Genomic DNA, 24,759 nt, shown 5'->3' on the forward strand with positions numbered 1-24,759 from the left:
GCCAACAGAATCTAACCAACATTTACAAAACACTCCACCCAACAACAGCAGAATGTACATTCTTCTCAAGTGCCCACAGAACATATGCCAAGATAGACTGGGCCATAAAAACAAATCTCAGTGAATTCAAAAGACTTGAATTTTCATACGGAATTCATTCTCTATTTCATACAGAGTGTGTTCTCTGACCTCAAAGGAATCAAACTAGAAATCAATAACAGCAAGATAACAGGAAAACCTCTACACACTCGGAAACAAATCAACATACTTCTAAATAATCAATGAGTCAAAGAGGAATCCAGATGCCCTTGAATGCATAAATGGTTCAACTAACTGTGGTCCATCCATACTGTGGAACACTACTCAGCAATAAAAGGGAACAAACTACTGGTAAATGTATCAACCTGGATGAATCTCCAGGGAATTACACTGAGTGAAAAAAGCCAATCCCAGAAAGTTACACATATACTGTATTATTGCATTATATAACAGTCTTGAAATGATAAAATTATGGAAATGAAGAACAGATTATTAGTTTTCAGAGGTTAAGTAGAGAATGAGAGCAGAGAAGGGAAGTGGCCATGGCTGTAGAAGGGCTACAGGAGAGATCCACGCAGTGTTGGAAATATTCTGCATCTTGACTATACCAGTATCAATATCCTAACTGTGATACTGTATTATAATTTTGCAAGATATTGCCAAAGGGGAAAACTAGGTTAAGGGTACAAGCGATTCCTCTGTATTATTTTTTATAACTGCATGAGAATCTCTAATTATCTCAAAATAAAAAGCTTACTTACAAAGAAGTAGAGAATCCCTCCCAGAAGACATGTTATCAAGGTAAGAGTGCCAATACACCCACATTGCCCCCCAACTTTCTCTCTCAGACAAGCACACACAAACCCCACCTACCAAGTGCCTTCAGCTGTCACCATATAAATTTGCACTGATTTTCTGCCTCTCTTTAGAGAGGTCTCATCCAATCCCTTGTGAGGTCAAAGCAAACCCCTCTGAGGACTTTCCTTTGGCTCCTGAAGCTCTTCCACAACTTGGCTCAGGAGCAAGAACTGGATTTGTAAGAGGAACCCAGAACCCACTAGGGAGAGAAAAGCAGGCAGATAGCCCAGCTGCATTTTAGGGAGGCCATGGGCCCCTGAAATTAAACGTAAAACAGGGTGTGCATCTGGTACATGGTTCTGTGCATGCCTCATGCTTTTCCGGAGAGATGGTCTGTGGCTGTCACCCATTTCTCAAAGGGGTTCATTTCCCAAAGGCAAGAGAAGGAAGAGGCCCACACTTGAGACCCACACCCCCCATTTTCTGCAGCCCCAGGAAAAACCGGTGAGCTCTGCCACGCCCAGACCACCTCTGGAAACTCCCAATATGCCTCCCGGTGTTCCTGCCTCTAGCTGAAAAAGCAGTGTTCTGAAAACTGCTGGGCCCTTAGGATATTCAGTGTCCATCCTGTGGAGCTAGAAATGTCAGAGCTTGAAGACCTCTCATTTAAAATCCCCACGCCCACCCAACAGAAGAGACTCAAGCCCAGAAATACAGGATGACTTTGTAAGATCATCCAGAAAGTTAGCAGCCTAGTTTAAACCAGAACTCAGGTCTCTTGCCCCCCGCTGCCAGCTTTGGGACATCTGTTCCTTAGGTTGGCATGAGAGCCTGACATCAGACAGGGCAACCAGAAGAGCGAAGGCTGGGCAGGAGGCCTGCCGTCCCCATGGTATTACCAGTGGAAGATGGCAGTGGGGACACAGCCAGTCACTGGGTTAAAATGAGCACAGCTATGCAGAAGTTCATGAGCAAATGCTTCCTCTGAAAGTACCTGACAGTCCTTCTGAAGTGGCAGCCTGCATTACTCCGCAGAGCTACAAACAGGTGGCAATGAAGCTTAGGAACACTAGAGAAGTGCTATTACCTTGGAAGACCGGCCATTCAAGGCTCCTCTTTCCCAGGGATGCTTCCATCCAGCTCCCGCCTTCCTCCAAGCCCCTTCACTCCACCCATGATTTCATTTACCGTGTGCTCACTCGCTCCAAATGGTAAGTGAGGACCTCCGGAGCACCGAGAACACGGGGTAAAAGGCAGGAGGCCCGCCTCAGCACAGCTCATGCTCAGGGAGGCCCTGAACTCTGAAGAGGCCAATAACACCCCCAGCTCAGTCAGGCCCACTGCGAGCCCTGCAGCCCTACGTGTGGCTGCCCAGTACACCCGTCAACAGGCCCGTCACTGACCTCCCATCGCCCCTGAGCCGTCTGCCTCCCTCACGGCAGTCTCCACCCACCTTCCTTCCCTGAAGGCTCACCCCGCTGCAGTCTGCAGAGAGCTGGGGAGCAGGGAGAGCTCTGTCACCAGACAATTGGAAGAGCCTCCTGTCCGGCCTCTGTCTCCACGCTTGCAGCCCTTTAACCCCCTCCTCAGTCCGCTGCCAGAGTGAACATCCCAAATCACACATCAGACCACAGCACTCTCCCGACTAAAGTCTCCTGTGGCAGCTGTTCGTGCCCTCCAGGCACGCCTGTGCCTCCCGACACTTCCCAGTCTCCTTTGTGAGTAGGCTGGGGCCATGTGGCTGTTTCTGGCCGACAGACTACGAATAGAACTATATGTGCCACTTCCAGGCTGAGGGCGCTAAGAGCTGGTATGCTTTCTCTGTCTTTCTCTCCCCTCCCGCTGCAGACTCTGGAGGTCTCAGCAGACTTCACTGGAGCAGAATTGAACCTTTGAGGTTAAGCCATTAACATGTTAGGGGTTGCTTATTGGACAGTTAGCATTGATTGACTAATAAAACTTTTCAGTGGCTCCCCACTGCCCTCAGGAGGTAAGTCCAAACCCTTTAGTGTAGCCATACTCAATGGCTCTTATGGCCTGGCCCAGCCCCCCCATTCTGGATTGTCTCTTGGCCCTCCCCTAAACACACTCTTTCAATAATCGTGATTCAACCATATTTACAGGTTCTGGAAGGGCTACGCCCTCTCCCACCTGGGACGTCTCCTCTATGTGGAATGCCCATACCTCCCCCCACTCCCACCTCCTCGATATGCTTAGCAAACTCATTCTTCAGTTTCCAGCTCAAGCATCCCCAACCCTGACTTTCCATAGAAGAGCTGGGGGCAGCTTCTTCCTGACCAGTGGCATCCCCCTCTCCAGCCCCCAGAGAGCCCTTGCTCACACTGTATCTTAGCTCTTGTGCTTTACCTTGTGCGTTGCCTCCTCGACTGTGAGCTCCACAAGAAAAAGGAGAGTGTTCTCCCCATCCTTGTCTTCCCAGAGCCTGCCTTAGCATCTGTGCCCAGGAGACCTTCAGAAGATGTTTAAGGACCACATAAATAGAGCCCCCTTTAAACTTTCTGCAGAAAGTCACCTCTTCTTGAAGGAGAGATTCAACCAAGTTGTAGGACCTCTTCACGAAAAGAGGAGGCTTGAGATGAGGGATAAGATGACCCATAATTACACTGGGCTCTTGAAAGAGTTCTAACAGGCCAGGTCTGTCTGGCTCTGTCCCCCACTGGCTCAGTGTCCCTGGGCAAGGCAGTCCCTTCTCTGGCATCTGTGGGGTCCCTTCCAGCACAAGCTTACGATGTCTCTGCCATCCTATCTGCTCTTGCTGTAGTCCCGCTCTTTCCCAGAAGCCTCCACTCAGAGCAACGGGCCCATTTCCCCTGAACCCCCTACCCATTTAACTAGAACCTGGTGAGTCATTCACCAGCAAAGTATTAGGTGTTATCCTTCCTCTGGCATTCTACTTTAATATGAGACCACAGGAAACTCAATGGAATGGTGCTCACGGAGGGCATCAGGCACGAGACAGGCAGCGCGACAGATATCCGGCCAGTGGTGAGGAGTTCTCTGGAGACACGTCTTCCCTGCACCCCCTCCCAACCCACCCATCACATCGCAGAGGCGAGAGATGTGAAAACGGCTAGACCCCGGCAGATGGCACAGACGGTGCTGGCCTGAAAGAGAGTTAATGTTGGTGGAATATCCTGAGGGTGGGACCCGAGCTCCTCACTCCTCATTCCATGGTCTCTTTTATCTGGCATTTCTGAGTGAGACAATGAGCAGACAGACTGGAAAGTTACAGACGGGCCAGCTTTGCCGATCCCTGCCAAAAATGCAGCAAAGGAAGCTGGCGGGAGACTCGAGCCTCTTTAATTTCCTCTTCTGTTTGGCTTTGCCTGTGCTCCCCCTCCCACCCCCCGACTCAGAGTCTTTTGTGCCCTCGGGCTCCCAAGGAGCCCTGCTTCCCATCCCAGATGTGAGGGAACTCCTTCCCCCACCCCAAGTCGCTCCTGACTGGTGTGCTGGCCACAGTCAGTAAGGCTCTGGCTTTCCTTGAACAGCAAGGACACTTAGAAGCATGAGATCAACTAGGAAATCCAATTCCCAGGCCAAGCTGGAAATACGGTGGTCAGAAAGGCCAGGGGCAGTGGGGGTGTCTCTCATTCTGTCCCTCCAGACTGGAGTCAGGACCCAACCAGAAACAAAGCTGGGAAGAAAGTAAGTGGGAAAGCACCCCCCAAGAGAGGAGTGCCCTCAGAATGCCAACAGGACCCCTTAGAGTGCCCCACCCCTACCAGCAGGGTCTGAATAGCAACTCTCCACGGTCTACTCGGGAGCACATGCACACACACAACACATGTAGTTGCCAAAGAAGACAAAAGAATAACAGAGAGAGACATCAGGATGGAAATCGTGTCCCTATCCGGGCATGTTATTCAACTACACTGAGCCGTGACTTCTTTCCCTACAAACTGGGGACGGTTTTCAGGACCCTGGTGAGGATTTAGTGAGATAACACTCCTGCTATGAGACTTGCACGGAGAGAGGCTTCCATAAATGTTAATAATTCCTCCCCAGATCCCGGCAACCAGTTGTCATTTCAAAATGACAGCTCTGCCATCAATTAGCTTTGTGACCCCAGGCAAGTCCCTCACCTTCTCGGACTTTTCTTAAAGTTTCCTAATCTTGAAGAGCAGTGTTTCTCTGACTGAGGTGTGCACCAGAATCACTTGGAGGGTTTGTAAAACACAGATGACTGGGCCCTATCCCCAGAGTTTCTGATTCTGCAGTTCTGGGGTGGGACTGGACAGTCTGCATTTCTAACGAGTTCTCTGGTGGTGTTGATGTTGCTGGTCCAAGAAGCACACTTTGAGAAGCCCTGAAGTAGAGGCAGTATAAGGACTCTTTGTACTTCTAGCAGTTTAATGAGTACATTAAATGAATCCATATTAAGTTTCCAGTGATGAATACTGGTTCAATGTGCTCTTCTTAAGGCTACTTGTATTTTAAAGAGGATAATGTCTTGACCCAAAGAAATCATCTTTTGGTTCCCCACTTCTAAGTTAGGCATCAAAAGACCCCCAGAGTACATGACCAGATGATGATTTGGAGGGAAGGGCTTCCCAGGCCTCGCCAGTCACACGACACAGGTGTGACTGAAAAGTCATTTCATTTGCAAAACTCTGGCATCCCAAGTGAGTCAGCTGCACTTGGTTAATTGCCATTTGGGGGCACGATGTCTGAGGCCGAGGAAAGGCCCCTGGTTGCCTGAAATCAGCCCAAGGCCAGGCCCCATCGCTAGAAGCAGGGCTGTCAGTCAGCTGTGACATTCTGGATCCCCCCAGCCCTGTTAGGGCCAGAAGAACAGCCTGGTGCCTGGGGAGGAGGATAGAGCCAAGGGCCTGCAGCCCCAGAGGCTGTCACTCAGTACATCTGCAGTTTGGGGTGTAGACCCCTCTCAGCTTCACTCCCTGCCTTTGTGTCACTGTGAGACCTGTCCAGCAAGGTGGCTGGGCTCTGTAAATGCTGCTGTCATTCTGCTAATGCTCTGGGCCTGCCTCAGGGAAGAGAGCTGCCCTGCGTGTCAATTACAGAATGATGACACCTCCCCCGTGGCTTTGCACCAGTCCCCCACCCAGCACGGCCCTGTCTTTGGTGCACAGGAACACCGAAGAGGGTAGAGATCGTTACGTACCGACACCTCCCATCCCCACTGCGTTCTCAATACTTCTAATCGCAAACTTAGGCACATAGACAAAGTCTTCAGGAAAAAGGTCAGTGCCAAGAAAAAAGCTCCTAGAAAGAATCCAGGGGCTGAGAGAAGGCTGAGATCAAGCCCTCAGGGACCCAACCTGGGTTCCCACTCCAGCCCAGCATGCAGGTCACAGGGGATGGGGGAATGCCTCCAGGCGAGGCTACCCCCAAAGCATCATCCCACAAAGCACCTGGTTTTGCTTTTATTCATGCAGCAAACATTTAGTAAGTCTACTAATGTCTGAGCATTGGGTCGGTGGTGGAGATCTAAAGACAAACAAGAGGTGCCCGCCACCCACCGCCAAAGCTTCTGGTCTAAGAGGGCGAGGCAACTGTACAAATTATCATCAGTATATGCAGTGAGAGTGGTGAATGCAAAGTCTATGTGATCTCAAGGGGAGAGATGGCCAAGTCTTCTTGTTGGGGGAGGGAGATGGGGGGAGGGAAGAACACAATAAAGCAGTGCACAAGGGTAACACCTGAACTCATCCTAAAGGATGAATAGGAGAAATCATGTCTGAACAGGGGTAATATTCAAAATCTTTAACAAATGCCAAGGTCCAATCCCAGCCAAATCAGAACAGATGCTGGGCTTGAATGTCAGCCTTACCAGGTAAATATGGCTCGTTAGACATACACATCTACTTCTGCTTCCTCCCCAAACCCTACTGGAATGACAGCTTTTTAAAAAGTAAGTATAAATAGACAAAAATGGGAAGAACCAGAGAGGAGATAAAAGTAACAGAATTTTTGAAGCTGGAAATCAGATGGACAAGTGGTGAATGGCCCAGGAACCCCTAAAAGCTGAATTCTAAGCCAGCAGCGGGGGAAGTTGAGAACCAACCCGATTTATACTGCAAAACCCCTTAACAGCTCAGAAATTGGTGGTACCAATCCCTCTTGAAAGCAAGAGAGAAGGGAGGGATAAAACAAGGAAGGTTGGTTGGCAACCTGTTTAGGAAGCAGTTAGAGTCCCAGGTTCTTTCCCTGACTAGTAATGGCCCCTTGCCCAGCACAGCAGAAGAGGGAGGTTTATTGTTAAATAAATAGAGGCTTTCTGGACTGGGAGACACCAGGAGGAATTGAGGAGAGACCTACCTTGCTGAAAACAGGGGGATTAAAGATCATCTAGCTGAATTCTGGTTACTGAGGCGAGACTCCTCTTCCACTGGGTACTCAGAGCACCAACCTCAGGATGTTACTCTCCAGGCAAGAGACAAGATGAGCCTTCTCTGAGGACCCCAACTTGACTGTGAAGAAAGACTTCATGATTTAAGAAAGACTTCATCTCACACAACTCAATATCAAAAAAACAAACAATCTGATTAAGAAATGGGCAGAGGATTTCAATAGACATTTCTCCAAAGACATAGAGATGGCCAACAGACACATGAAAAGATGCTCAGCATCACTAATCATCAGGGAAAGGCAAAACAAAACCACAATGAGATATCACCTCACACCTGTCAGAATGGCTAGCATTAAAAAGACAATAAGTGCTGCCAAGGATGTGGAGAAAAGAGAACCCTTGTGTAATGTTGGTGGGAATACCAATTGGTACAGCCACTATACAAAACAGCATGGAGGTTCCTCAAAAAATTAAAAACAGAACCACTGTATGATCCTGCAATTTCACATCTGGGTATTTATCTGAGGAAAATGAAAACACGAATTCAAAAAGATACATGCACCCCAATGCTCACTGCAGCATTATTTACAACAGCCAAGATAGGGAACAACCTAAGAGTCCATCAATAGATGAATAGATAAAGAAGATATGATTACACACACACACACACACACACACACACACACACACAATGGAATATGATGCATCCATAAAATAGAATGAAATGTTCCCATTTGTGACAAAATGGATGGACACAAAGGGTATCATGCTAAGTGAAATAAGTCAAACAGAGAAAAATAACATATGATCTCACTTATGTGGAATCTAAAAAAGCAAAACAAACGAACAAAATAGAAATAGACCCATAGATACAGAGAACAAACTGCTGGTCACCAGAAGAGAGGGGGGTGAGGGTTGGGTGAAATAGGTGAAGATGATTAAGAGGTACAGACTTCCAGTTATAAAATAATAAGTCACGGGAATGTAATGTACCACATAGGGAATATAGTCAATAATATTGCAATAATTTTGTGTGGTGACAGACAGTTACTAGACTAACCGTAGTGATCGATTCCTAATGTATTCATAAGGTATCATATGAATCACTATGTGGTAGACTGAAATTAATATGACATTTTATGTCAACTATACTGCAATTAAAAAAATAAAAATAAAGACTTCATAACATTTAAGACTGCACAAGAGAAGGCCCAGACAGATTATCTTCCAGTGAAGCCCACGGTCATCAAATCCCACTTGCACTGGTACTCTTAAATAGGTGCAGATAAACAAAAATAACCAGATAACTGAAGAAAGATCCAAAACTGAATAACAGACACCAAAACAAACAACTTGGAAGAAACGGAGACTGTGCAGGAAGAAAAAAACTTGAAAAAAATAGATCATAATTTCTTCAGGGAGAGACAATATTGCAATCATAGAACAAGATGCTATAAAAAGGGAATAACAACAAAAAAATTCTTATAAATTAAAAATATAACAAATGAAATATCAATAGAGGGCTGGAAGGTAAACTTAAGAAAACCTCCCAGAAAGTAAAGCAAAAAGACAAAGAGATAGAAAAGAGAAGAGAAAAGTTAAGAGAACTACAGATCCAGTCCAGAAGATCTACTCTCCAAATGAGAGGTTTAGAAAGAGGGAACTGGGTGTGGGGGGAGGGCATAAAAAAGAAAAGTAAATCATCTACAAAATCAAGAAAATGTCCTGGAACTAAAGGCCCCAGAGGTTATAGATTGAAAAGGCCAGCCAAGTGGGCCCTTAGATAAAAATATGAGCACAATGATAAAAATAGATCCACTGTAAGGCAAAACACATCGTTATGACATCTCAGAATACTGAGGCAAAAAACAAAAACAAGAACAAAACATGTTCCTGGGTCAGAAGATTCAATGTTAAAATGTTAGTCCTTCCCAACTATAGACTCAACACAATCTCAATAAAAATTCCAGAAAGCTATTTTGGAGATCTTGACGAACTGATTCTAAAGTTTATACAGAAAAGCAAAAGACCTAGTGTAACCAACACAATACAGAAGAAGAACAAAATTGAAAAACTCACAATACCTGATTTCCAAATTTACTATAAGGCTACAGTAATCAAGACAGGATGTGAAAAGAAAGTGAAAGAATAGACACATAGGTGAATAAAACAGAATAGACAGCCCAGAAAAAGGTCCACACAAATGTAGTTAACTGATCTTTGACAAAGGAAAAAAGGCAACTTATTAAAGGTTTATCAATTTTATTTATCTTCCCAAAGAATGAGGTTTTAGTTTTATTGATCTTTGCTATTGTTTCCTTTGTTTCTATTTCATTTATTTCTGTTCTGATCTTTATGATTTCTTTCCTTCTACTAACTTTGGGTTTTGTTTGTTCTTCTTTCTCTAGTTCCTTTAGGTGTAAGGCTAGATTGTTTATTTGAGATTTTTCTTGTTTCTTGAGGTAGGAATGTATTGCTATAAACTTCCCTCTTAGAACTGCTTTTGCTGCATCCCATAAGTTTTGGATCATCGTGTTTTCACTGTCTTTTGTCTCTAGGTATTTTTTTATTTCCTCTTTGATTTCTTCAGTGATCTCTTGGTTATTTAGCAACATACTGTTTAGCCTCCATGTGTTTGTGTTTTTTACGTTTTTTTCCCTGTAATTGCTTTCTAATCTCATAGCGTTGTGGTCAGAAAAGATGCTTGCTATGATTTCAATTTTCTTAAATTTACTGAGGCTTGATTTGTAACCCAAGATGTGATCTACCCTGGAGAATGTTCCATGTGCACTTTAGAAGAAAGTGTAATCTGCTGTTTTCAGATGGAATGTCTTAAAAACATCAATTAAATCTATTGTGTCATTTAAAGCTTGTGTTTCCTTATTAATTTTCTGTCTGGATGATATGTCCACTGGTGTCAGTGAAGTGTTAAAGTGCCCCACTATGATTGTGTTACTGTCGATTTCCTCTTTTATGGATGTTAACATTTGCCTTATGTATCGAGGTGCTCCTATGTTGGGTGCATATATATTTATAATTGTTATATCTTCTTCTGGGATTGATCCCTTGATCATTATGTAGTGTCCTTCCTTGTCCCTTGTAATAGTCTTTATTTTAAAGTCTATTTTATCTGATATGAGTATTGCTACTCCAGCTTACTTTTGATTTCCATTTGCATGGAATATCTTTTTCCATCCCCTCACTTCAGTCTGAATGTGTCCCTAGGTCTGAAGTGGGTCTCTTGTAGACAGCATATATATGGGTCTTGTTTTTGTATCCATTCAGCCAGTCTATGTCTTTTGGTTGGAGCATTTAATCCATTTATATTTAAGGTAAATTATTGATATGTATGTTCCTATTACCATTTTCTTAATTGTTTTGGGTTTATTTTTGTAGGTCCTTTTCTTCTCTTGTGTTTCCCACTTAGAGAAGTTCCTTTAGCATTTGTTGTAGAGCTGATCTGGTGGTTCTGAATTCTCTTAGCTTTTGCTTGTCTGTAAAGGTTTTGATTTCTCCATCAAATCTGAATGAGATCTTTGCCAGGTAGAGTAATCTTGGTTGTAGGTTCTTCCCTTTCATCACTTTAAATATATCATGCCACTCCCTTCTGGCTTATAGAGTTTCTGCTGAGAAATTAGCTGTTAACCTTATGGGAGTTCCCTTGTGTGTTATTTGTCATTTTTCCCTTGTTGCTTTTAATAATTTTTCTTTGTCTTTAATTTCTGTCAATTTGATTACTATGTGTCTCGGCATGTTTCCCTTGGGTTTATCCTGCCTAGGACTCTGTGCTTCCTGGACTTGGGTGGCTATGTCCTTTCCCATGTTAGGGAAGTTTTTGACTATAATCTCTTCAAATATTTTCTCGGGTCCTTTCTCTCTCTCTTCTCCTTCTGGGACCACTATAATGTGAATGTTGGTGTGTTTAATGTTATCCCAGATGTCTCTTAGGCTGTCTTCATTTCTTTTCATTCTTTTTTCTTTATTCTGTTCCATGGCAGTGATTTCCACCATCCTGTCTTCCAGGTCACTTATCCATTCTTCTGCCTCAGGTATTCTAATATTGATTCCCTCTAGTGTATTTTTCATTTCAGTTATTGTATTGTTCATCTCTGTTTGTTTGTTCTTTAATTCTTCTAGGTCTTTGTTAAACATTTCTTGCATTTTCTCAATCTTCGCCTCCATTCTTTTTCCGAGGTCCTGGATCACCTTCACTATCATTATTCTGAATTCTTTTTCTGGAAGGTGTCCCATCTCCACTTCATTTAGTTGTTTTCCTGGTGTTTTATCTTGTTCCTTCATCTGGTACATAGTCCTCTGCCTTTTCATTTTGTCTCTCTTTCTGTGAATGTCAAAGGCAACTGAATCGAGAATGGGCAGTCTTGTCAACAAATGATGCCATAACAATTGGATTACAACCATATATATATATATATATATATATATATACACACACACACGTGTATATATATATATATATACACACATATATATACACACATATATATGTATACATATATATAAGTATATATGTATACATATATTATATATATATGTATATATATATTCGTTACACATAGAATTTACACCTCACATAAAAAATCAAAATTGATCATAGACTTAAATTTAAAGTGTGAAACTATAAAACTTCTTGTTGAAAACATAGTAAAAAATCTCCATGAACTTGGGTTTGCTGTTGAGTTTTAAAATATGACACCAATAGCAAAAGTTTTGAAAAACACAGATAGTTGAAAGGAAAAATTGTTAAGTTGGGCTTTATTCCATTTAGAAACTTCTGATCTATGAAAGAAAAGCCCCAGATTGCTTGTCTTTCCCCCACTGTCTCCTCAGACAAGGGAGAAAATATTTGCAAAACATATATCTGAGAAAGGACTTGTATCCAAAATATACAAAAAACTCTGAAAACTGAACAATAAGGAAACAAACAAGCCAGTTAAAAAATGGACAAAAGATCTGAACAGATACCTCACCAAAGAAGATATACAGAGGGCAAATAAGTTTATGAAAAGATGCTCAACAGCATTTGTGATTAGGAAGTTGCAAATTGAAACAACAATGAAATATCACTACATAATACAGAATGGCTAAAACCCCAAAACTGACAATACCGACTGCTGTCAAGAGTGTGGAGCAACAAGAACTCTTATTCATTGCTGGAGAAAATACAAGATAGTATAGCCACTTTGGAAGACATTTTGGCAAATTTTTAACAAAATTAAACATAGTCTTACCATACAATCAAACCATAGTGCTCCTAGGTATATACCCAACTGATCTGAAAACTTTTGCCCACATAAAAAACCTGTATGTGAATGTTTATGGCAGCGTTATTCAAACTGCCAAAAACTGGAAACAACCAAGATGTCTTTCAATAAGTGAACAGATAAACAAGCTGTAGTACATCCATAGAATGAGGTATTATTCAGCACCAATAAGAAATGAGCTACCAAGCCGCAAGAAGATATGGATGAATCTTAAATGTATATTGCTAAATGAAAGAAGCCAATTTGAAAAAGCTACATATTGTATGATTCCAATTATAGGACATTCTGGAAAAGACAAAACTATAGACACAGTAAAAGATCAGTGGTTACCAAGGGGTCAGGGGAGAGTGAGGGAAACAGATGACACACAGGAGATATTTAGGATGGTGAAACTTTTCTGTACGATACTGTAATGGTGAATACAAGGCATCAAGCATTTGTCAAAACTCATAGAACTTTACAGCACAAAGAGGAAAACTTAACACATGAGAAAATGTTTTAATCATTTAGGAGGTGGAGATAGCCCAGGATGGAATTCAGAATATGACACTAAAATCTAAAAGTATTATATATACAAGTTCACTGAAGGGAGTGGGAATAAGGTGCTGACCAAAGAACCTTAGAGTACCTAAGACTAAAAGAAAAAGGAACTATACATAAGAACTATACTCTAGTTGATAAAGTCATTTCCCACAAGAATATAGATTGACAACTCTGAAATTATTACACATGTATTAAGGAACTAAATATTAAATGAATGACATATGATGGGAGCCAGGTTTCTGGGTTTTTTTAAGGTTTTTTTTGATATGGACCATTTTTTAGTGGACCATTTCTTAAAGTCTTTATTGAATTTGTTACAATATTGCTTCTGCTTTATGTTTTGGGTTTTTGGCCACGAGGCATGTGGGATCCTAGCTTCCCAACCAGGGAGCAAACCCACATCCCCTGCATTGGAAGGTGAAGTCCCAACCACTGGGCCACCAAGGAAGTCCCAGGAGCCAGGTTTCTCACTATTGGAATAGATAATCACAAATAAGCAAAAGCTAGAATAATCCATGTGATAATAGATTAGTATTGGAGACATGAGTATGAACTCATGTTTACCTAATATAGAAATATTTACAGATACGTATATATACTCAGTTTAGTATATATATATATATATATATATATATATACATACATATATATATATATCCTTGCTCTGTCATCTGAGAAGGACTAGAAGCAATGACACCCCAGGAGCAATGAGCACACCAGTGCCCAGATCTTGGTTTCCAATACTATTTTTCAATAAAAGGAGTTAGGTCTTCTTGGAGAAGTGGCTGGTTCTACGACTGGGGCAGAAAATACACAAAATGAGCCTGGAGCATCTTGTAGTGCCAGAGAGTAAAAAAAGTGCTAACACACACACACACACACACACACACACACATACAGAGTGATGGGGGTATGTCAGAAGAATACAGAAGCCAACAGAAAGAGTTCCTAATGGCAAAAATTGGAACAATTTAAGCAACAAAATAAATAAAGTAGTACTGGATCATAACCCAAAGTATAAAATGAGTCCATAGTAATATAAATAAATAATTGGTTAAGTAAATCAATGGGAAAGAACAGACGAATCTCCTATGTGGAAGAATTCCAAATAATTTATGAATGTAACTCCCCATTTCTTAAGTGTGGGAGGTACATAGTGACTTTCTTTCAAAGAGAAAATTATGGAAAGGAAGAAAAAAACGAGAGTTACTTTAAAGTGTAGAAACCTGACAAACACTGTCTCAAGTCAGATGACCAAAGTTAATATCAACAATAAGTCATGTTGATAGTATGTAGCGTTAATTTAATGTGATGACAGTGGCACTTACCTCTGTGATCTTCTTCCCCAAGACATATTACCCCAGTCTAATGATGAGAAAAACTTCAGGTGTATCCCAGTTAAGGGACATTCTACAAAAATATATGACCAGTGCTCCTCAAAACTCTCCAGGTCAGCAAAAACAAGGAAAGTCTGAGAAACTGTCAGAAATGCAACTAAGTAGATACAACAACTAAATGCAGTGTGGTATCAGGTATGGGATCCTGGAACAGGAAGGGACTTTAGGAGAAAACTAAGGAAAGCTGAATGAAGAATGGAATTTAGTAACTGACAATATAACCATATTGGTTAATTTATAGGGAAAAATGTACCATACTAATATAAGGTGTTCAAAATAAGGACAACTAAGTATGGAGTATATAGGAATTCGCTGTACTATCTTCACAGTCATTCTGTAAATCTAAAACTGTTCTAAAATTAAAAGTTTGTTTTTAAAAAACCCTACAACCTTCCAGAAAGAAAAAACAGGGCATGTAGAGGATCAGGTATCAGAGTAGTTTCAGACTTCTCAATAATAACAGTGAAATCTAAAAGAAAATTGGAAAATGCCTTCAATATTCTGAAGGAAAATGGTTTCCAAACTAGAATTCTATACCCAGCCAAACTGTAATTAAGCATGATGATAGAATAAATACACTTGCAGCCATACAAAGTTTCAAATAATTTATATCCCACATACCTCTTCTTAGGGAGCTACTAGAAGATGTGATCTGCCAATACGGGGGTGTAAACCAAGAAACAGGAAGCCATGGAATATGGGAAAGAGAAAATCCAACACAAGAGAAAGTCAAAGGGAATCTCAAGGTGATCCGAAGATGACAGCTATGAACCAGGCATAGAGATCAATCAGTCCAGATTGGAGCACTTCAGAGATACAAAGAGGGATTTCTGAATGAAATAAAATCTGAATATTTTGGGAAGAGATTTAAACAATTGGTAGGGATTAGGGGATTGAATTAGTAATAAGAACATGAAATCATAAGAAAATGAAAAATAATACAATGATCAACTTTAGGGAAAACAAAGAGTCATTCAAGAAAGGAACAGCATCACAGAGATACTAGATGGTTCACCTGGAAAGAGCATGTACACAATCATAACAATGTAAACACAATATTTCTACATAAATATGTTGGTAAGATAGGGAGGTGATGTGTCAGATTTTACTAGGTTATATTGCAGTAATAAAATAAATCTCAATGGCTTACAAAAGTTCTCACTCATGTAACATTGTAGCATAGCTGTGGGTCAGCTATTACTACACCATATGTCTCCTTCATTCTAGGATCTAAGCTAAAGGATTAGCCCCTTAAGGGGACATGTCCATTTTCTTGGCAGAGGGAAATAAGTAACTCATGGAGACCATGAAGTGTCTCTTAAACTTCTGATCAGAAGTGGAATACATCCCTTCCACTCACATTCCATTGACCAAGCTAATCATACGGCCAAACTCAACGTCAATTGTATTATTCCTTCCACAGGTATGATCGTCACATGACAATGTGAATAGACATATTATCCATTTACAGGGAGGCAGTAATTCAGTTGGGAACAATAACACAATTGATGAATGTATTTACGTATTGTAGCACCAGGTGGAGGATAACTGTGGCAAAAGAGGTAAATTTTCACCTTCTAGTAGTAGGAAGCCAATAGAGAATGCCTAAAACTGAAAAATCAAGAAGTGGCCATTTATGCATGTTATTTAGAAATATGGACATAAGTATGATAATTTAGGAGAGGGCTCCCCTGGTGGCACAGTGGTTAAGAATCCACCTGCCAATGCAGGGGACACGGGTTCAAGCCCTGGTCCGGGAAGATCCCACATGCCATGGAGCAACTAAGCCCGTGCGCCACAGCTACTGAGCCTGCGCTCTAGAGCCCACGAGCCACAACTACTGAGCCCACGTGCCTAGAGCCCGTGCTCCGCAACAAGAGAAGCCACTGCAATGAGAAGCCCAGGCACCACAACCAAGAGCAGCCCCCACTCGCCGCACTAGAGAAAGCCCGCGCACAGCAACGAAGACACAACGCAGCCAAAAATAAATAAATACATTTAATTATTAAAAAAAAATAAAGACACATCACCTGCACTGGAACCAGCCAGACTGCCCCTGGAGCCCCCACACACTGGGAACAGGGGGTTGAAAACCCACTGGGTGAGTCTTTAACAAAGTAGGAAAAGGAGCACCGTCCCTGCATCCTGTCACCACATCCCCAGAAGAGAAGCTGCTGGAAACCAGAGGGTGTGGTCAGGAAGCTGGGAAAGGAATTGGAGAAGACGTGGCAGAAGGCAGTATTGGATGATAAGTCACAGTGTCGGATACAACCTCACCCCAGCCACCGTATCAAATGCATGCACGTCCCTGGCTGAATGGGGTTGCTACAATGACCGCACAGTTGAGGTGAGTGGCAGCAGACCTCATATACATTTAGAAGACGTTTTATTCCATGTTTACTATTTTTGGGTTGGCAGATCTCTTTTCAACTTGCAATCAACATTTTCTTTTCAGGTCTCAAGTATTTCTGTAGGTCTTTGTGACATTTGTAGATCCTACTAGTTCTCACAATGCCGTGTGCAGCAGTTAGGAAGCAGTTGATAACCTCTTCTGAGGCCGATGGGGGGTCACTGGATTAGAACATCATGATGAGGGGCTAAAGTCAGGGTTTCAGTTCCTATCCTGGCTGACTGGGTTTGCACAGCTCAGCAATAACAGAGCCTACCTTGGGGGTACAGCCAGAGGGGGTGGAAGGCCCCAGACAAAATCATCCTCATTCCAATTCTAAATGCATGTGCTATTTATTGTAAAGGGGGTAAAATACGCCCTACACAAAGGCAGCCCTGCCCACAAAGCACTCACCATTGGGAGTGGAAGGTAGAAGGGCAGAGACGGATGTACCTCTAGAAGCAACTGAAGCATACAAAAAGTCCCTTTAACCTCTTCCAGCTAGCAGTTCAGAAATACACAGGAAACCCTTGATATTTGCAGAGTCGTGATTTGTGGTTTCAAACATGCACAGCACTGCTTGCTCCTCGCTCCTCTCCAGCCCACACGGTTATGCTGCAGGCAGCCAGTGCGGCAGACACACGGCCACATGTGTCTCTACAAAGCTCCCTCAGAGTGGCCTTTCAGCTGCCCTGATTCCATGAGAAGGAGGTTCTCCCCTCCCCCCACCCCCAGCTCCCACAAGTACATTCTCTTTAACCCCTTATGGTTGAGTCACAGAACCATAGAATGCTTGAACTAGAAGACCGGGCTCTTAACCCCCACTTTTTTCTGACTCTCCACCCATTTTTCCTGCCATCCCAGCCCCTGTCTAATGAAATCAGGTAGGGGTGTCCCCTAAGCAGAGGTTGCGCTCTCTGGTGAACACATTGCAGGCTGACCTCTGACGGAAGGGCTTCTCCATTCACCCCAAGGACAATCACGGCTGGTGTGCTTGATCAAGAAACTCTGCCCCCAGCACCACCAATAGCAAGCATCTTCTAGGCTAGATACTGAAAGGTGGAAAGAAGAGATGGAGGGAAGGGCCGAGGGCAAATGCTGAGAGTCCACAGGGGAAGAAAATGTACCAACACAACATCCAGGTGAACTTGGATTCAAAGCCTATTCCTCCCATCCGTTCAACAAGTATTTACCTTGGCCAGTGCAGTGCTGCAAACAGAGGGGCATGGATGCCTGGCAAAGAGGGGAATGCAATCTAAGTTGAAGAGGCTGAGTGTACCCACAGTCATCATATTTTCCAAACCACAAATCAGGGCTCTTCTGGAAAACCCAGGTCATAGAACAGCAGGAAATACACAAAAGAACCTCGAGTGTAGGATGGTGAGATACAGCTTGTATATAGATGTGCTGGGAGAATGCAACTGGTAACCTGAATAAATCCAGGCGCCCCACCTCACCCAGTCTCTAGTCAAAGACACAAAGTCCAGCAACCTAGAGAAACTGAATGGAGATTCCAGTCTTGTCTTGCTTCAGCTCAAAGAATGACATCGGACACCAAGTGATAACCCACAGACTCATTTCTCAAGGTGCCCTTTCTCTCCTCCCCAAACCCCCCACACCTCTCTGGAGCATCTCCTTGTCAAATCTTCCAAACCCTCCTGGGTGCCCAGCACACAGCTTCTCCATTCTCTTTCTCCTTTCTCAGCCCACAGTGCTGTGGGAGCAATTAGTTCCCATGGGATGATCCAGGAAGACTTCTTGGAGTGGGAGGCATGTATGGTAAATTTTAAAAGATGAGCTGGATTTTAATAGAGGAGAAGTGAAGAACATTCCAGGTTGAGGGGCTCTAATGAGCAAAACTAGGAGGTGGCATGAAACGCCCTGCCATGTCAGGGACAGTAGAGTAGCTGGGGTCAGTGTACGCAAAGACGTAGAGACAATGAGACTGGGAGCCTAGTCAAGAGTGGATCTGGAAGTCAGAAATCTGGATTCACTGGAGGTCTTCAGGTAGAAAGATAAGGTGTACCAAACAGCATTCTGGGAATACCCATTGGCTGGGCTAGAGAGAAGGAGACCAATATGAAACGTATCTCATCCACCCACCAAGCCAGCCTCCATTTTAATGGATGCTCAAAATGAATGGGTTTTTATTTCTAATAGGCAGTTGTAGCGAAGACTACAGAAAACTTGGTCTCCTGAAATCCACAGAAAACTCTCAGGTCGACTGTAGCATCACTTTATGGCCAGCTGCCTCCTCCAGCAAATCTCTTCCCTGAATTTCAGAAGGTTGCAAAACACATGGTTCTGACCTTCATGTCTCTGCCTCAAGCAGAGAAACAAACAGTGAGATGGGCCGGAGGGGGAGGGCCAAGAAGAGGATATGGACCTGGGCCCCGATATCCTTGATACAAACAAGCAGGGAACTTGTCAGAAGTGGCAAACCAGCTGATAGTGTAATATCACAAGTACCAACTGACGAAGAGAGAAAGAAAGCCTGGTTTTCACCGTAAATACCGGTCTAATTAGTTATGCATGTTTGTTTTATAAGACTGTTTTCCTCCTTCCAATCAAAATCCCAGCCACACTTCAAAACTCACCTCAACCACAAAGCTGCCCTCATTATCCCACCCTCCCTGCTGTCACTCTGACCGTCTACAGTACCAAACAGTCTGCCACCAAATTCTGATGTTGTCCTGTATTTTTTCATCTTCTTTCAATGGATAATCATGTTTTCTCCCTGCTGAGGGAATGTGTTCCTTAAGATCAGGTATTGTGTCTTATGTTGTCACACAGACTTCCCCACACCACCTAGCAGGGTGTCAGGATACAGAAAAAACAAACTGTTGCTGAGTAACTGTTTTTTTTTAAGTGTCTGTAAAATACAGCAGTGCTTGTATTACCTTCTTCTATACTGGGAAATCCTTGCGAGAAGCTGGCTTTAGCAAACTGATTTTTAAATATCTTATTTCATTTAGACTGACAAATGCTAATATCGTAGAAGTCAGAGCTGGAAGAGAGAAACATTTGGGCAACTTGGCCCATCTCACATGGAAGCAATTGGTATAACTGATCTAGAACCAGTAGGGACAAAAGGACTGTTAGAAGAGCACATCAGTATTCACAAATGATGTTCTCCCAGAGTTCACATGCTGTCCCCTCTCATCTTGTTTACAGGATTCATTTGGCCTTCCCCTGCCTCCAGTCTTTATTTGGACCAAGTTACACTGCAGCCCAACCCTGTCTGAATCATCACACTTTCTAAATGATTGTCCTGCCGTCTGAATTAATGTGGAGGCTTAAGGCTAGAAGTAGCAGGTTAACTTAGCATGTAGCAAAACTGCATTTTGTCGTTTACGTATTCACAGAGTGATGTTCAGTGCTGTGTGTGTGTGTTTGTGTGTGGTGTGTGTATGTGTGTGTGTGGTGTGTGTGTGTGTGTGTGTGTGTGTGTGTGTGTGTGTGTGTGTGTGTGTGTGTGTGTGTGTGTGTGTGTGTGTGTGGGCCTGCCTGTTGACCTTGTGAATGCCTGGGGGCCTGCACCACCTCTATAGATTAGGTCATAAAAGAGCAGGGTGGAGACAGTGGGACTAAGAGACAGATGGAAAGGTGTGGATTCAAATCCTGATTAGGCAGTTCCAGGCCCTTCACTTCCCTGACCCTTGGTTTTCTTGCATTTAAAGGGTTGTTGTAAAGATTGAAAATATGTGTGAGCATTTAGCACAGAGAAAACATTAATAAATGGTAGTGATGCCAGGACTGCCCCCCCCACCAGGTATTCCCCCAGCTGGCCTCACAGCCTGTCGTCCAGACCACCCAGGGCAAAACCCCAGCCTGAAGAGGCCTGTCGGAGCTGCATTCATGTGCAGGGAGACGCTCTCCTGATAAAAAACAAAGCACTGGATCAATACAGAGAAAGAGAGAGCTGGGGGGAAAGCATGTTCCTTCATGCGCTACTGAATCTGCAGAGCCCAGCACAGGGCCTGATGCACAGAAGGCACTTGACACGCATTTCTGAATGAATTGCTAAATGAATGAGCGAAAGCTCTCTGAATTCTCTATATGTAGGTTTCTCTAGAATCCCGTCTCCACATTGGAAGATGCCCTACGCTTACTGAGCTCGAGTCAGAAGATTTCCAACAGAAAAGCATTGCTGGTGTATTTAAAGACCCATCACTGACGTCACATGAAACTATGGACATCCACAGGAAGGGCAGGGCTGCCCTGGGAATGCTTACTAAAGGAAAGTCCACTGGGTTGACCAAAGACACCAGCACTCTTTGGTGTTTTCATTAAAATCAATCATTTTTTCTAACTACAAAAGTAATATATGTTCATACTAGAAAAATTAGAAAACACAGATAGGCTAAAACAAAAACATTTTTAATCTTAATAATATTTTAATATTCATTATTCCAGACTTTTTCTACACATAAATACATTTTTCTTGTCAAAGTGAAATCATACCAAAAAATAGTGTCTTTTTTTTTGGCTAAGCAATTTATTTCAGTCATTTTTTCCAAAGCACTACATATTTGCCACAGAATTTATTTTCCCTTGGTCTAGAAAAGAGCTTCATTTTTTAAGTTAGTTTTTTGAATGCATACACATATTATAAAAGTAAGACATGGTCAAAAAAATCCAGAGTAATAAATAAAATGCAAAGTAAAAGCCCTCCCACTATCATGCCCAGTCACAGTCCAAGAGTAATACTTAGAGGCCAATTTTCAATAACTGCTGGTGCTTGTTTAAAAATTATAATCACAGCATATCACCCACCTGCTTAAAACCTTCCAACAGCTTCATAGTCAGAGTCAGTTCCAAGCCCACCCCGAGACCTGCCCTTTCTGGGCCTCCACTTCTCCAGGGATAGAACGAGACCCACAGTCCACCATCTCCAAGGCATGGAGGCCCTCACCGGCCATGGCTCTGCATCCATACTGTGCTCTCCACGCCAGGAAAACCGAAGCATTGAGAGGCAAGTAAGAGGAGCAACCCAACTGCGAGCTGGCAGCCCTCAGACTCCTTCTCCTCAGCCCGGAGGCCCTTGCAGTTGACCAAGGACACTTTCTCTGGCCCTTGCACTCACCTTCATGTGATACAGGGTCAGCGTGTGAGGACAAATGGCCTGGGCAAGAACGCCACTGAGCTGGGCTGCAGCAGACAGGGGCTTCGGGCTTCCTTCTGCTAATAACTAGCTTTGTGGCTTAAAGTCTCCAAGCTTCCATTTCCTCATCTATAAAAAGAAGTGAGTGGACTGTATCACCCAAATCCCTTCCAATACTAGTGCTCAATTCCTAAGAAGCAAAGCCACGGTCATCTGGGTGACTGCCACCAAGTGATGGCAATGCCTTCAAAATGCACCTGCCCAGGAAATGAAGTCCTCTGTGTGGCAGAGGCGCTGAGCTAGACTCTGCCTACTTGGTGTCTCTCAGCCTCCTTTACTCTCAAGAACTCCATAAAGTAGGTAATTTTCACCCTGATTTGACTCAACAAGATAAAAGAGGCTCAGAAATCGTAAGTAACATTCTACTTCGCATCACCGGTAAGTGGCAGAACCAGGAGTTAAAGCCAGTCGATCTCATTCTCAAGATCTCTTTTATGCTCTTTCTGAGTGAAGTTCATTGGATTTGGGGGTTGTTTTTGAAGCACCTGTAATAAAGTTTCATTGGAAATATTTTAGGCTTAACATGTTATAAGGCAAAGTATAATGTCCAATTCACTGGACTCTTGACATGCAATTCAGTCAACTGTATATTCTATAGGGTCATAAAACTCTTTATTATTGATAAATGAACCAGACATGACAACAAATTGTGACCTTCACTAAACAATGCAGAATCAGTACTCTGACCCTCAGCTGCTATCGATCGATCATGGCTTAACCTGGCTCACTCTTTCTACAGCTGTGGTTCTCAAAGTGCAGAGGTCATCAGAACCTCCAGGAAAGCTGGTTAAACTACAGAACACTGGGCTCACGTGTAGAATTTTTGATTCAGTTGGTCTCAGTGGGGTGGGGACTGATAATCTGCATTTCTCACAAGCTCCCAGGAGATGCTGCTGTTGCTGGTCCGGGGACCCCCTTTAGAGAATCACTGCTCTAGGATACTCCTGTCTTCTTGGCTCAACTAGTTGCTACAGGCTCAAGCATTGAACTGTCCGGCTATAACTGCCACTGTGTAACTGTCATGACTTTGCTCCTCTATTTGGGTTTGCTGTCTACCTACTTCTCCCCCTCTGGCTCTCAGCACAAGAGAAAGCTTGGCTTTCTGCCCCACTAGTTGGCTTTCGGCTCCACACCAGCTGGCAAAAGCTGAAAGAGAAAAGCCTTCTAAGTAAGCATCCCAGCAGGGCAAATTCCCTGTGATGGTGCCTTGAATCAGAGGGAAGGACTGTTCGCCTTCCAAAGCATAAGATCTTCCCTTTCCACCACACGTTGGTTATCTAATAACTACTTGCATCTACATACAATTGGTTTCTTCACTCACTTTTTGTTCACAGCTTTGAATTCTTCAAGATGAAATGACTTTTTACCCCCAAAACAACATTTTCTCAGAACTTTCTTTTAAAACACACACGCACACACACACACACACACAAATACACACACGCCAACAAAATGCAACCAGGATTTAAAACAGCGGTTTCTACACAGAAGTCCAAGTACAAGCTATTGCTGTTTCTCTGTTTTGCCTAATTTCTTGCTTGGACTTCTCAGGTATAATCAAAGGATTGCTGCTTCTGGAATAAAGGTCTGAGGGAGAGGGTTCTCCACTTGACCTCTGCTCCTTTCAGGGTTGTTAGATGATGTGAAGTGCTGAAAAATCAGACTGGGACAGCGCAGAGTCCTTACTGAGCTGCTCTAAAGCAGCAAAAGATAGCTCTGGAGCAGGGCTAGGGAGCTGGGACACAAGATGCCTGTAAGGAGATAAATGGGTCTTTGGTAACTTCCACATTGCCTTCCTGCCCACCTTCCCATGCCCACGTTAGGCCATTCCGACAGGGCAGTGCAGTGAGAAGGGCATGCCACTGTCCTGGACAGTTTGGAGACCAGGATCTGGCCCCAGCTCTACTGCTGACCAGTGAGCGTCCCTGGACCACTTACTTGAGCCCCAGAGACAATACCGGGCTGTGTGTATACAGGGGAACTGGCCTGGATGACCTCTGAAATCCACTGCAACACGGTCTGTGAGAACAGAAAACGGTTTTAGCCAAATGTGCTAACGAATATGCATCTGACGTGACAATACCTTGGCATTTGCAAACTGGTAATGACCAGGGAGGAACAGTTGTTGTCCAAGCACTGAAGAGCCCCAACTGCCAGGGTGGGACCAAGCAGAAGCAGGAGGCACCTGCCCAGAGTGTATTCCCCTCCCTGCGGGCCTCCTCTGCCCTCCACACTTCCTGCTCACGTGGCTCCTTCTGCAGGGAAGGTGAAGGGAGAGAATGCAAGTGGAGGACAAAAGATTTCTTCTTTTACTCCCCCTTCCGCAGTCTCTGACATACATATATATCTATACATATAGATATATATGTATGTTATGTCATTAAAAATTAATCATTGCATGGTAAATCTAAAACAAAGTGAATTCTATGACATATAAATTATACCTCAATAAAGCTGTTTAAAATATTTTAAAAAGAGAATTTTTATAATGTAAAGTTTTCATTTGATTCTTCTGCAATTAAGCTCCGAATGAAAACTAAAGGAAGTTTCAATCAGGACATTTCAAGATGAACACACGTACGTACACACACACACACACACACACACACACACACAGGAATAAAGCAAATGTTCCTAAGTAAAAATAAGCCACAAGGGGCACAACGCAAGAGGCAGCAAGGTAATCATAAGCACCCTGAGGTCAGCAACCTCGGCATCTGAGTCACAGACAGCTGCCACTTCAGCAGCCGGAAAATGATGTCCCACTGCCTCAAGGAAGCCGGAACCCTCCCAGATATTCCAAAGGGCATGCA

General features: G+C 43.3%; 1 protein-coding gene across 1 annotated transcript in view; it reads right to left on the bottom strand.

Moving 5' to 3' along the window:
* ZBTB7C (zinc finger and BTB domain containing 7C) overlaps positions 1 to 24,759 on the bottom strand; it is a 379,507-nt gene that overhangs the window by 330,087 nt on the left and 24,661 nt on the right. The window lies entirely within an intron of this gene.

This window comes from Globicephala melas, chromosome 13 (assembly GCF_963455315.2).
Source record: "Globicephala melas chromosome 13, mGloMel1.2, whole genome shotgun sequence".
In the NCBI taxonomy this organism is placed as follows: Eukaryota; Metazoa; Chordata; class Mammalia; order Artiodactyla; family Delphinidae; genus Globicephala; species Globicephala melas.